The 14,308-nt window shown below is 38.4% G+C and overlaps 1 pseudogene; it reads left to right on the top strand.

Annotated features, from left to right (window-relative positions):
• The first annotated feature begins 5,506 nt into the window (after positions 1-5,506).
• On the top strand, positions 5,507-12,402 carry LOC109254671 (cytochrome b-c1 complex subunit 7-like; annotated as a pseudogene).
• Positions 12,403-14,308: the final 1,906 nt, after the last annotated feature.

Below are 14,308 nucleotides of genomic sequence, written 5' to 3'. Positions count from 1 at the left end.
AGCATGAATCATAAAGCAATGCAATGCCAAACTAAGCCATGTTTCATCAGTCACCAAAATTAATCCTGAATTTCATCAGCTCATGCAGACTGTGTCCAAAGAAGTGTTCTGGGAGGCACACAGATTAAAATGAAGGACTGAATTAAAACACCAAAGTTGCATTTTATTTTCTAAACCTGTACTTTCCACTGGTAGTCAGTGAGAACATGAAAACAGGCTTCTAGCTAAAACAATGTCTCCCCTAAGAACTACTACAGAATGCTGTAATGGGGCAGGTATCCTCTGAATGCCAGAGTTTGCAAACTTTTTCCTTCAAGGATCAGAGAGGAACTAGTTTAGGCTTTGCAGGCCTGTGGTGTCTGTTGCCACAACTCAACTCTGCTTTTGTAACCAGAAAACAACCACCCACCGACAACACTAACTAATGCGTGTGGCTATGTGCCAATAAAACTATTTATGAAAAGAGGCAGTGGGCTGCATCTGCTAGAAGGGCCACAGGTTGCTGTCCCCTGCTTCTTTAATATATTAGGCAACCAAGAACTGAGAACTGATGAGACACAATGTGGAGTTTGTTGTTCTTTCCTAATTTCTCACTAGATACATGTTTGCAGTTAATACCTCACAGTCATTAATTTAAAATGGAACCTCCAGCAACTCTGAACTGGCAATTAGTTAAAACAAGGTAAACGTGTAAAACGCCTGCCAGTTAGCTATCTGATCTGCATCAATCCACACGTATTAAGTCAGTGAAAGAGCAGAAATGTAATTTTCCAGAACATGCAACCCTACCGCTCCGCATGCCTCTAATGAGGGAAAGCTAATTATTTTATTATCTTAACATAAACCTCCCCAAATTAAATATTTCCAGGGTTATAAACGGTTTGCCTCCGAGCTTCTCCAAAAGCTTAAAATCAGTCCTTTCACTATGGCAGACAATACTCCTGGTCTCCTCAGAGTTCAAAGAAAGCCTTGACATCTTTCAGAGTTTTGGGTTTTGTTCTTCTCACAGAAAAAATAAGGTGCTACTGATGTTGCTCTCCTTATTGAGAAGAAAGTTCAATACCATTATATCCTGTTGACAAAAGGGTCCAGAAATTGTGAAAGAAGCTGGAATAGCCGTCATCATTCTTCCTTTAAACCCAGCTCTAATCTCATCAGTGTTAACTGATTTTATTTGTACCTATTATACATTTTCAGTTTGCCAAATAAGTAAATAAACAAATTTGTGCCTGTTATACATTTTCATTTTAACCTCTTTCAAAGATAAACAAATAAATAGATGTATTTATTTATTCCTCTTACAAAAGCAGATTCAGTTATTTGATTATTAACCATTTCCTAGTTCTCTTCTCCTCCAAGCTCAATAATTGTTTTTATTTTCCTTTCCTAAATCTGTGTTGCTGGATCTGCCGAAATTTGTCATGAAAAACCCATTTGGGTGAGACTTTCTCTCAAATTATTTAATCCCAGGGAATTAAGTTTCAGGATAATAGGCAGAGCGATGGGCCAAATAACCACATTTGGCTCCTACATTGTCTGTTGTTAACTCTTAAAGGCCTAGTGTTATCATATTCATCTCTTTGTCCTATGGTAAACAAAAAGCCACACTTCTTTTAAGCCACCAAGTAAAACTAAGTCATAAACGTCTGTTCCATGGCCATTGGAGTGCGTTCCTTTCCTATGTTTCTTCAGGAAGAGCTAGGAAAACAATTTTTAATTTTCATTAGTCATTTCTCATAAGACATACTCATATGTGAATGTTTTCATATTCCCCCAAACGTAAACTATTTCCCAGTCATTCTCTCTTTCATGCTGACTTTTTTAAATACCCTTATTCTTCACAATATCCATTGCAAATTCATGGCCAATTACTACCCATACTCCCTATTCTTAATTGAAGTTTGAAACCCTCAACTACCTAAAATAAATGAGTTCTCTTGGAATTTTGGTGGCAGAGGACAAAACAAAGATTGCTACCTGCAAGAGTGCCTGCTGTCACAACAGGGCTAAAGTCAAAGAAGGGATGTGTTCCCCCTGACTTGATTGCTCCCTTGGGGAGGAAATTGTGGCAAATGAGAATCCACTACTAATTCCTTTGGCCTGTCTTAAGGAGAGGTTCATGGCAAAGCCATAGAGCCCTCAAATCTCCCAGATAAGCCTATACTAAGGTACTTCCTGCCTTGCTCAATCTTCAGGTTTATTATATGTTTTTATATGAAGTTCTTAAGAATTACTTGTGGAGGGAATGAAGGGGAAAACGGAAGAAAGAAGAAAGGCATCATTTATATGACTTACATGATAACAGTTCCCTTAGTACAACTGACCAGGTGTATGTTTTCATATCACTTGCTTTCAAGTTTAAAATGCATGAGTAGCTACCTGGAATTTCTTTTTAATAAAGTTGGAAAAAGGGGCTGTGGAAAAAAATTATTGTCACAATAACTAGATGAGTGAGAGTATTAGATATATTAAAGGATACAAATGAATACTATTTTCTTTTCAGATTGTCTCAGTATACTGTATTTTTATCTCCAAGTCTTTGAATTAAGTTTCCAAGCACCCAAATGCCATTTCTGAGTTTTTTGTTTGTTTTTATGGTTGATTCTTTTTTTTTTAAATATAATTTACGGTTAAGTTACCTAACATACAGGGTATACAGTGTGCTCTTAGTTTCAGGAGTAGATTCCCATGATTCATTGATTATATACAACACCCAGTGCTCATCCCAACAAGTGCTCTCCTCAATGCCTATCACCCATTTTCCCCTCTCCCCTACCCCCCATCAACACTCAGTTTGTTCTCTATATTTAAAAGAGTCTCTTATGGTTTGCCTCCTTCCCTCTCTGTTTGTAGCTATTTTTTCCCCTTCCCTTCCCCCACGGTCTTCTGTTAAGTTTCTCAAATTCCACATATGAGTGAAAAAATATGATATCTTTCTCTGACTGACTTATTTCACTTAGCATAATACACTCCAGTTCCATCCATGTTGTTGCAAATGGCAAGATTTCATTCTTTCTCAGTGCCAAGTAGTACTCCATTGTTACCACACCTTCTGTATCATTTTGGCTCTTTCCATAATTTGGCTACTATTGATAGTGCTGCTATAAACATTGGGGTACATGTGCCCCTACAAATCAGCACTCCTGTGTCTTTTGGATAAATTCTTAGCAGTGCTATTGTTGGGTCATTGGGTAATTCTATTTTTAATTTTTTAAGGAAGCTCCACACGGCTTTCCAGAGTGGCTGCACCAGTTTGCATTTCCACCAACAGTGCAAAAGGGTCTCCCTCTCTCCATATCCTTGTCAGCATCTGTTGTTTCGTGAGTTGTTAATTTTAGCCATTCTGACCAGTGTGAGGTGGTATCTCAGTGTGGTTTTGATTTGTATTTCCCTGATGATGAGCTTTATTGTCAGAAGACTCTAAGAATGCATGAAGGGGTGGGCACTAAGGAAATGTTTGGGAACAACTCTAATTTGCTTATAGGTATAGCAACACTCAAGGTTAAAGGGTGCATGTCTTTTCCGAATGGAAGAATATAGATCTCTGAGAATCCAGGCTCAGTTCTTCTCAAAATGTCTATCTCATTGTGCTATCTAGGTAAGCAGGCTACTAAGAAAAACTATAGCAATCTGTATAGTGCAGAGTGTTAAAAACTAAAAGGAATAAAAAGTTTTTTAAAAGTTTTTTTAAAAAGCAAAAAAAAAAAAAACTAAGAGAAAATTGGTTCCTAGTTTTCCCAAATTCAAAGGCCTTATCAGAATTCATAAGACAATGTAAGTTCCTAGTCTGCAAAGCTCACGTTCCTGAAGGCCCAGGGGGACTCAGCTTTTGAAGCTGCTGCCTACTCCTCTTGACAAGCTCAGTCTGCACTTTCACTGGAAAAAAAGAAAAGCAAAGGAGAGAGAGAATTCTTCTTTAAATGCTCAGGAAACTGAAGAGACATTTGCTTTATTATTATGAGTCCATCCTACCAGCTGCAGGTGGTAAAATTTAGCACTTGGTCAGACAACCCCCCAAGAAGATCCACAGAGGATCAGAAAGATACCCTGGGAAGTAACAGAAAATTAGCAAATTCATAGAAGCATAGAATAGCGGTTGCCAAGGGCTGGAAGGAAGGGAAAATGGAGAAGTGATGGTCAAAGGGCACAATGTTTCAGTTACAAGATAAACAATTTTTGGCGATCGACTACACAATATAGTGCCTACAGACAATAATACTGTATTGTGTGCTGAAAATTTGTAAAATGGGTAGATCTTATGATAGGTGTTCCCACGACACACACACACACACACACACACACACACACACACACACACAATAATAATAATAATAAAGGGGACAGAAGACAACTTTAGGAGGTGATGAATATGTTTATGGCATTAATGGCAGGGATGGTTTCACAGATGTGTACACTTGGTACTCAAATTCACTGAGCTATAAACATGAATATATATATATATATATATATATATATATATATATATATATATTGCATTTCAATGATACTTCAACAAAGTGGTTAAAAAAAAGGTTGGCTGGTCATGGAAATGACATTCAAACCTTGGTTGTGCTTCCTGGCTCAAGTATGAGGGGAATTTTGCCTCCACAACAGTGGGAGGAGAAACTGTGGTAATGCTGAATTTTCTGCAGGTAATGAGAGATCAGAAAATTCAGGGACCAAAATTGATTTTTAGAAATTATCCTTAATGGTCAAAATAATAAAGCCAGTTCTTCATGCAGGTCAATATCACATTTCAGGGTATAAAGCTGGTGTTTAGAAATTTGAAACAAATAAGATTATTTCCACCAAACGTTGTAAAAGTGAAAATGTAGTCAAGTAGTATTTAGCATCATAAAAAAATAAAACAATCTTCACAGAGTAACCCAATATCTGGAATAGGCACTGGGGGAGTATGGGCATGAAGAAAGAGGCTGGAAATGCTGGGATGATAATAAATAATTATAGGATTTAATAAATAATTTAATAAATAATTATAAGGGATTTGCATTAAATGCAGCAGGGGAAAATAACACCCCTGTATTGAAAAATAATGACCACAGGAAAGGGAAATAACTTTAATTGACAACCATGTGTGGGACACAGCACTGGCACTTGATACATATTACCACCTTTTTTTATCCATACTGTGAGTGGATAAGATATTCCATTTACCAATAAATAAAAAGACACTCTGAGTTGTTTATGTTTTGCAAATGTTTTGCAGGATGCACTGTGTCAACTGAATATTACAAAACCTTTAAAAGACAAGAGATTACGCCCTGGAAAATCTGTGTGTGTGTGTGTGTGTGTGTGTGTGTGTGTATGTATATAAATATATATAGTATGAATTCTGTGAAATGTGCTTCTGTCAGCTCCGTGTAGTCACAAAGGTTTATGTGGGGTTTACAACATCTCTTTGCTATTTTCCAGCTCCTGTTGTGGAGGCTGCAGAATGATGCTTATGGTACAGATGGACTTGCTGGTGTGAAATCCCATCTCGACCATGCACGAACTATATGTCCTTGAGCAAGTTACGTAAGCTGCCTTTAGCTTCTCAACTATAAATGAGAGCTAATGATATCTACCCCATAAGATTTGTGAAGATTAACTATTTAAGCCTGAGCACAGTGACTAGGGTATACAAAAGCACTCAGTAAAAGTTTGGTGTTAATTTTGTCTGTTTTCTCTGCTGCTCTGGCTCCAATACTTGGAATAATAATCAGCAAAGTACACAATCAATAAATATTTGCTGACTGATTGCTTAAATATATCATTCTCTCTTCCAATTTTTTTTTTCCTGTAAAGATAAATCCCCTCCATGTCAATCCCCTCCTGCAAGACAAATGTAAAAGGCATGGAAGGCTTAGTCTTGTCCAAATTGACCTGCTTTGTGTGAGGAAGTGCTGGGCCTTCACTCTGGTGTGAGAAAATGAGAATCAAATACATGTGAAGAAACGCTAGAAAGCTGTGCGGAATGAATACAGCAGACTTCTCTAGCAATGTGTTCTCCTTCAAAGAACCCAGATTCCATTAACTTGAGGTCAGCTTCCCTCATTGTACCTCTTGTTTGTCTCCCCTCCCCAGACATTTATTTCCCTGACATTGTGGGGATGAGCTGAACAAACAAAGGAGAAATAGAGCTGTAACTACCCTCACTGAGCCAACAGGACCCCAGTGTGTAATGAGACAGCTCAAGTTATTATCTCACTTGCTTAAAGGAAACCCATGGGACCAGATGAAAGACGAGAACAGGAAGAGAAAAGGCTGTGAGTGTGTGAACATGAACTAAGCCCAGGTACAGAGTCAATAATCCTCATTGTTTTTATAGAGATATTAGCTACCTTCATTTGCTCTATTTCAAGCGTTAATACGCCATTGCAAAGGACTGTATTAAAATGCCATCGCTTCTACCACAGGCAAAGCTAACATTTAATGAGAAAATTCCATGGGCCAGCGTTTGTACGCATCACTTTGCATACATTGCCACATTCAATCCTCACAACAACCCTTGGAAGAGATATGACCCCAGTTTTCAGATGAGGAGATGAGGCTCAGAAACCTAACCACTCAGCTGGAAAACCATGCTATTGTTGTGTCAAGTCTGTATGGCTCCAAAATGCTTATATCTTTATCTTATAACTTTCAGCCATACGGGAATTTCGTGGTGGTAATTACTACTTGAAATGAGCAAACCTCCAAAGGATTTGACCATCTCTATTATTACATGGAATTTTTGTTCATGGTATTATTTATGGTGAAGAGGTGTTCATCGCCACTTAATCTCAATCAACCTACATTCTATTCATCAAAAAATGCTTTCTTAAGTGCCTCTGAGGTCCTAGTTTAATCCTATGTGACTTTTTAAATAATTTTGTCATTAAATGGATGCATGAAAAGTTTACTTTAGACATTCCATGCATTAAAGCAGCAGTGTATACAGTTCACAAATCTGTTTTCACCTGCATTCATTCATTTAGTTCTCAAATCAAATCCTTAGGGTACACTGGTTTTTCTCCCACCATTCTCCAGTTGAGCATCAGGGATGCACATAGCTTGTTAACAGCACAGCCAGAACTCAAATCCTGTGCTCTTCCAACTCCAAGCCCAGTGATTTCCTCCCTGAATCACAGCTATCCAGTATGATGACACTGTACTTGGAATCCATCCAGTATAAACCATCCCCTCCATCAGATGCTCCCTATCAGCAGATGAGCAAAGCATAGCTGTTGGAGTGGTGGTTCAGTGTAGCTAAATATTCATCAGAAGTGTGCACATTAACAGCCACACACAATAATTAAACTGAAATTAATTTCCTCAGTTAATACATGCCACAGAATTAAATTAAACCTCAACAGAAAACAGGGCAGACTGTAACTATTAATCCTCCCCTAAGCAACAATAATTATTTTTGCCAACATTTATTTCATTTGCATATATGATGTTATGTCGCAAATTTTCACATACCAGTGACAATTTTCTCTGCTTTGCCAGATCGAGAATTAAGCAATATATTAGGTCAGATAGTCTGTTGGCAAAAAGTTCCAGGGATCCAGTTCAGGAGTAAACTGCTAACATTTGGGGCAGCCGAGTTCATTGATGTTAGGGCTCTAATTCACAATGGGATCCACTGATTGCAAATATTTGTATAACATATACCCCATCCATGACTGAAGAATAATTTTATGATAAATGGAAAGTACCTACAAGTCACATAAGAAATACTTCAAAAATTAATACATCTCTCATTTTATGTAGTTATTATGGGGATCAATCATGGTTTTCTCTGATTGGAAAATCGTGTTTGTAAAATTCATTGATTTAATTTTTCAGTAAATTCTTCCTGGAGATGTCTTATGTAAGCATAGCTATCAGTCCTGGGAATATAACAGTGAAAAAATAACCACAGATCCTTTTCTCATAAATCTTGCTTTCAGTGGGAGACAGACATAGCTACAACTAGAAACTAAATTGTTCATGCCAAAGTGCATAATGCCCACTTCAGGAAACAAAAAGTGCCTGAGAAATGACTATGAACCTGTCACTCGTTAAATTGTGAAACTTTAGATAAGTCATTTAACCCACCTAAACTTCAGTTTCCTCATCTGTAAAGGTAGGAGTGAGGTGCAGATTAAAACAAACAAACAAACAAACAAACAAAAACAAAAACAAAAACACAGAAACACTAATGTTTTACTTTATAGAAGGTAAGTATTGCACTCATTGTGTGCTCTCCATATACCAAGCATTGTACTAAATACTTTGCCAGTGTTTTCTTTTATTCCCCCTTACATCAATCCTAAAAGGTGAAATTAATATTTATCAGTGTTGTCATTTTATAGGGTTAACTGTGGTCACACAGCCAGTAGGAGATAATGACAGCTTTTGAACTTGGTTAAGAGGAGTTTAGAGGTACTCTTATTTACTATTAGGTCATTTTACCAAGTAAGGAGTGCCAAGACAGACGTTAGCATATTTCTCCCACTATGTCATCAACAATCAGGACATTCACTAGCAAGAGTAACCAAGCTTTTTCCTTCCCAACTACCAACAATTTATATATATATTTTTAATGTTTATATATTTTGAGACAGAGACCACATGCAGAGGAGGGGCAGAGAGAGAGAGAATCCCAAGAAGACTCTGCACTGTCAGCACAGAGCTCAATGTGGAGCTCAGTCCCATGAACCATGAGATTATGACCTGAGCCAAAATCAAGAGTAAGATGGTTAACCTATTGAGCCACCCAGGTGACCCCCTCCTCCAACTTTTTATGTTTTAACTGATGCTTCAACCATGACCAAAAAACAAAACAAAATAAAAAACAAAAAAACACACACATAATGAAATTCTTAGTAACAAAAATGTTGTCTCCAGTGGGTGCAGTTCTGCAGTTTTCATTCAAGCATATGCAATTTTTGAGAAGAAACATATGTGAACTCCAGCACAGAGCTGTTTATTGGCAACTGATTAATATTTCTTTGGCTGTGAGTTTATTGGGGAGTTGTGAGTTCTTTATAAATAGAATGTAGAAGCCTGTCACCCTCTCACTGTTCAATTACCAAGTTTTATTAAGGAAATGGCAAAAAAAAAAAAAAATCTGTGACGTTGGTCTAGGATATCTACTAATAAAGGGATTGGCTGCCTATATGGAATCCTGACAAATGATATTTTTTAAGAAATGCCTTTAATACTCTGTTAAATAGACAAAAAAATACATAAATAGAAGGACACAAAAAAAGAATACTATAAACAAACCCTGAAGTCCTTTCACTGAGAATTTCATGGGCTGCAGCATATTGCTAAGATCAAGATCCTGTAAAACGTTTACACCCAATGTTTCTATAAACCTTTAAACACAAATAGAAAAATGTGACTACCACATGGCTGAATTGCTCTAACATAGTCTATATGTAAATTCAATGGATTTCAGTTTTTATCTTTTCCCAAATGAGAAGGAATTGACCTTATGATCTTATGTATCTCTTTGGCTTCCTTGATAGAATCCCTTTTCTTCCCTTCTAGGTTTGCCTCTCCCTCATATAAGAAGTCCTCCTTCTGATGGCTCTTGATTTCTGTGTGGGAATCAATGTGGCTTAAGGGAATTTCCTTATTTTCCAGAGGAGGGTATGACCTAGGCAAGATGTGCTTCTTTTCCCACTGGACAGCAGTGGGCATGGGATCTAAACTGTTTAAGTCACTGAGAATTTCTTTTACAATTCTGTTTTCTCTCTCTCTCTCTCTCTCTCTCTCTCTCTCTCTCTCATGTTATTGTTGTTGTTGCTGCTGTGAGTGCTGGTGCAAAAGCACTCTCATTCCTGCTTTTGTGCAAAGGGAATACATGATCCCAGGAGATGCAGACAGCCATCCTGGGACCAGGGGAGAGATCACTTTTAAATGTAATCAACACAAGGAAAGACAGAGTAGGAAGGAAGAAAGAAAACAAACAAGGACATGAGAAAGGGAGAAAGAGAGGGAAGGAGGAAGAAAGGAGGGAAGGGAAGAAGGGATGGAGGAAGAAACAAGGAAATTCTGACCTCACTGCAATGCTGGATCAAATCTAAAATGAAGCTAGAAGCCACAGCACATTCTTTATTTTTTGCCCCAAATTCCCCTTTATTGTTAAACCAGTTTGAGTTGGCTTTTCTGTTAAGTGCCTCACGAACATTCTTACACTAAGTATATTAGAAAGACCCATCAATCTTAAGTCCTTTTGTACGTGTGATGAACTTCCTTTTCTGGTTCTCAGACTTTTGGAGCCTACCTAATTTTCCTTTGCCCATCCATGGTGTAAATCAAAATATCTAAACTATATAACCACCCAACCTGTGTTCTAATCTTGAATCATAAGAGGTAACAATCAAGAGTATTGGTTTTGGAGGCAGATAGATCTGGCATCCAATAGAGCCGGTTTTAGTTATCAGCTCCTTACCTGGCCTCTGCTCCAGTTCCTTTTATGTAACCGGATTAATTTATTTTGGCTTTCACAACAAATTACCACAAATTTAGGAGCTGAACGGACACAAATATATTATCTTATATTTCTATAGCTCAGAAGTTTAATATGGGTCTCACTGTCCCAAAAGGAAGGAAGGCCTCCACAGGGCTGTGTTCTTTTCTGTTCTCTCTGAGTAGGATCTGTTTCTTTTTCCAGCATTTGTTCCCCTTCCTCTATCTTCAAAGGCAGCAAAACAGGTTGAGTCCTGCTCACATCACTTCACTTTGACCCTCTCTTTTGCCTTCTCTTTCACTTTTAAGGATCTTTGAGATTACACTGGGTTCACCCAGATAACCAGGAAAATCTCCCTATGGTCGGCTGACCAGCAAACTTAGTTCCATCTGCAGCCTTAATTCCCCTTTGCAGTGTAAAGTATTTGGATCCCAGCAATGTGGATATGGACATTTTGGGGGGCCATACTCTGACTACCACAGTAACATGCCCTCTCCTTTCAGGTTTGTTGTAAGAATTAAATGGTATAAACCCTGCAAAGTGTTTTGCACATAATACATGCACTATAAATTGCAACTCCTACTATTAAGTCACAGGGAAGTGAGAAAGATGTGAAAGTCAAGTTGGTTCTTTGATCTTCCTTATGCAACCTGTGGATCAGGGCCTTGAGATCCAGAGAGAAGAGTGTGAAGAGTTAGCACTGCTCCTCCAGCCCACTTGATGATCAAGCCCATTCCCAAGTGGTCACCATTATCAAACTGCTTTCTCTCCCCAGTGCCCAGGTCTCTTGCTACAGGTCATACCTGGGTTTGTTCAAACTCTTGACATGCTGATTCCAAATACTCCCTAGACCTTAACAAAGCAAGCCTGTATTAATCCCAAACAATCTCATAAATTATTAAACCAACTGGTTGAGGATGTTGATTGCTAAAACACCTGGGCATGTAAATTATTACCTTCTAACAAAAAACACCAAATCTCTAAACACATTTATCCTAAACTAAGCTTTTTTGATTCTCACCTCCATGATATTTGTCATAATATCACACCCGTATTATCTCTAAAAGATTGTTTAGTGGCACCTGCATGGTTCAGTCAGTTAAGCGTCTGACTCTTCGTTTTGGCTCCGGTCTTGATCTCACAGTGCCTGAGATCCAGCCCCATGTTGGGCTCTTAACTCTCAGCAGAGAATCCCTAAAGGGATTCTCTGTCTCTCCCCCCTCCCCACCCTCTCTGACCCTCTCCTGTTCATGTGTGCCCTCTCTCTCTCTCTCTCTCTCTCTCTCTCAAATAAACATTTAAAAAAAGAAAGGTTTTTTTTACATCCATCCATTTATTGCAATCAAAATTATTTAAAAGAAAACTTTATATCAGCACTTAAAAAGAAAGCCACTAGTATAGTCTGCCATAAATAGAAAGTAACCAAAAAGGTAAAGATAACAAAAACAATGCCATTCAAACTGAGGTGGTTATTGCTGCTTGCCAAGACTCTGAGCTGAAAGGGAGAAGAGAATGGTATTGCAAGCCCAAGAACCCAAAAATTCCTTGACACAGAATAAATAAGTAAATTGTGGTATAGACATACAATGGAATACGGAGATCAAACGCTACAAATCACAGAGAACGTTTAGGCCTGCTGTTACAGCATCAAGCTGGTGGCTAGAGGGTATTCGAAAATGGTGTGACAGGGCTGCAGGGTTCAATAAATTGGGGTTAATGCAAGGTGATACCGTATCTGAGAATGACAATGTGAAAGAGGCCACAAGAAGTCTTCCTGAGAATCTGTATAAGGACAGGATGTTTCTCATTAACTTAGCAATGGCCCTGACCAGGAGGCAGCAGATTTGCCTAAAGAGCATATCCTAAAATATGAGGAGGATAAATTCTACCTTGAACTTCTGAAAGAAGTTATTTGGGAAAGAAAAGAGAGAGAAAAATGGGCAAAGAAATAATCGTGGGGTTGAAATCTGTGGTTGCAGATGCTATCAGATATTTTTAAGAAGTTGGGTAAACCTGAAATGTATGATTTAGAACTACTGGAGCTGCAAATGTATTACTTTAAATAAATGTCTACTGTAATTATTTTTTAAAAATGTATGTTTATAGCTGATCCTACAACAGGGATGAATCTCACAAATGTGGAAGATAGTTCAGAAAAGACAGATGCAAAAGAGCACTAGAGGTAGGACAGCACTGCACTGACATAAAGTTCAAAACCAGGCAAAACTAATCTGTGCCAGAAGTCAGGACAGTGTCCATCCTAAAAGCAGCAATGCTTAGGCAGGAGCACAAATGGAACTTGCGGGGGCTGGCAAGGTGCTACTTCCTAATCCAGGTTCTGCAAACTGGCATACTTATTGTGTGTAATGTACCAAGCTGCACATTTAAGATCATACTTTTCTTAAGGTTTGTTACATGTCAAAGAAACGTTTGCTTAAAAAACATTCTCTCTGCAAGCACACACACTAGCAACAAACAGACTCTTTCTCCTAGATGTAATCTAAAGATTCACTATCACACCTTAAGAAATGCTGCCCCAAGCCAGAGCAATGATGATAATAGAACACGTAATAGACTAACAGAGGTCCCTATCTGCTGTAGGACCACTTCCCCGAGGCTGAGTTGGTGACCTTCTCCTACACTTTCAGAGGACCACAGGGCTTACCTGGATCACAGCATCTATCTCTCTGTATTAAACGTGATTATTTCCTAGCCTGCTTCTATCAGACCCACTTCCTTGAGGGCAGGAACTAAATCTTCAACTGCAGGACCTTAGCACCTAACAGGGTATCTCACAGGGATGCTCGATAACTATCTGTGGAATGTATGAATGGATGAGGGTATGAATTCATCCTATGACATAAACTGTACTGAGCTGGCAGAGAGAATAAGGACATGCATCTGGCAATGGGGAGCAATTGCACATAAATCCTGACACTAGTTTTTACAAGTTTGAAGAGAAAGGGGGTCTGGGATACTAATAATCAGCCTGAACCCCACTGGAGGACAACTGATATTACTTTGCTTTAAAACAGCCTTGAGTAGAACTGTACAGAGTCTGGTACTTTTTACTATTTAAAGGGCCCAAGGTGGTGCTAGAGCTGTAATATCAGTAATGAAAGCAAATGTGTGAGCTGCTTGGACCTATTAAAGATAAGTTATTTCAGGTGCATTCAGAATAAGTACAAATGGAGAGGTAGAGCCATTTCTTTTTTATCCTTGCTGGGGATGAGTCAGAGAAAAAGGTATGTCTGAATTCTCCAGATAAAGCCCCAAATGCCTTTAACCCACTAATTTACATTTTTTTTGTACCATAGGCAGAACCAATATTTTGTATGCATAAATGTGCCATACTTATTATTATCTAATGTTAGCAAAGCCCCAACATCCTTACAAAAGTACCTGGTGTTCAGTAGACATTCAATAAATGAAATGGATTCTATCAAGCCCAACCATTATCTATGTGCCACTGAAAAATAAAAGAGAGAGAGAAAGGCACCTGGGTGGCTCAGTCAGTTAAGCGTCCAACTTCGGCTAGGGTCATGATCTCACAGTTTGTGAGTTCGAGCCCCACGTCAGGCTCTGTGCTGACAGCTCGGAGCCTGGAGCCTGTTTTGGATTCTGTCTCCTTCTCTCTCTGCCCCTCCCCACTTGTGCTTTTTCTCTCAAAAACAAACAAATGTAATAAATAAATAAATAAATAAATAAATAAATAAATAACAGAGAGAGATAAAGAAAGAAAAAGAAATGTAGAAGGGAGGGAGGGAAGGAGGGCATACAAGAAAGAGAGAGAAGACAGAAGAGAAACAGAGAGGTAGAAAGGTAAAGACATGGAGGAAGGGAGAGAAGAGAAGGAAA

The sequence above is a fragment of the Panthera pardus genome, unplaced genomic scaffold (genome assembly GCF_024362965.1).
Source record: "Panthera pardus isolate Hobbes unplaced genomic scaffold, ASM2436296v1 HiC_scaffold_8, whole genome shotgun sequence".
NCBI lineage: Eukaryota > Metazoa > Chordata > Mammalia > Carnivora > Felidae > Panthera > Panthera pardus.
Note: the sequence above shows the minus strand (reverse complement) of the source record. Positions and strands in the feature narration are given on the sequence as shown.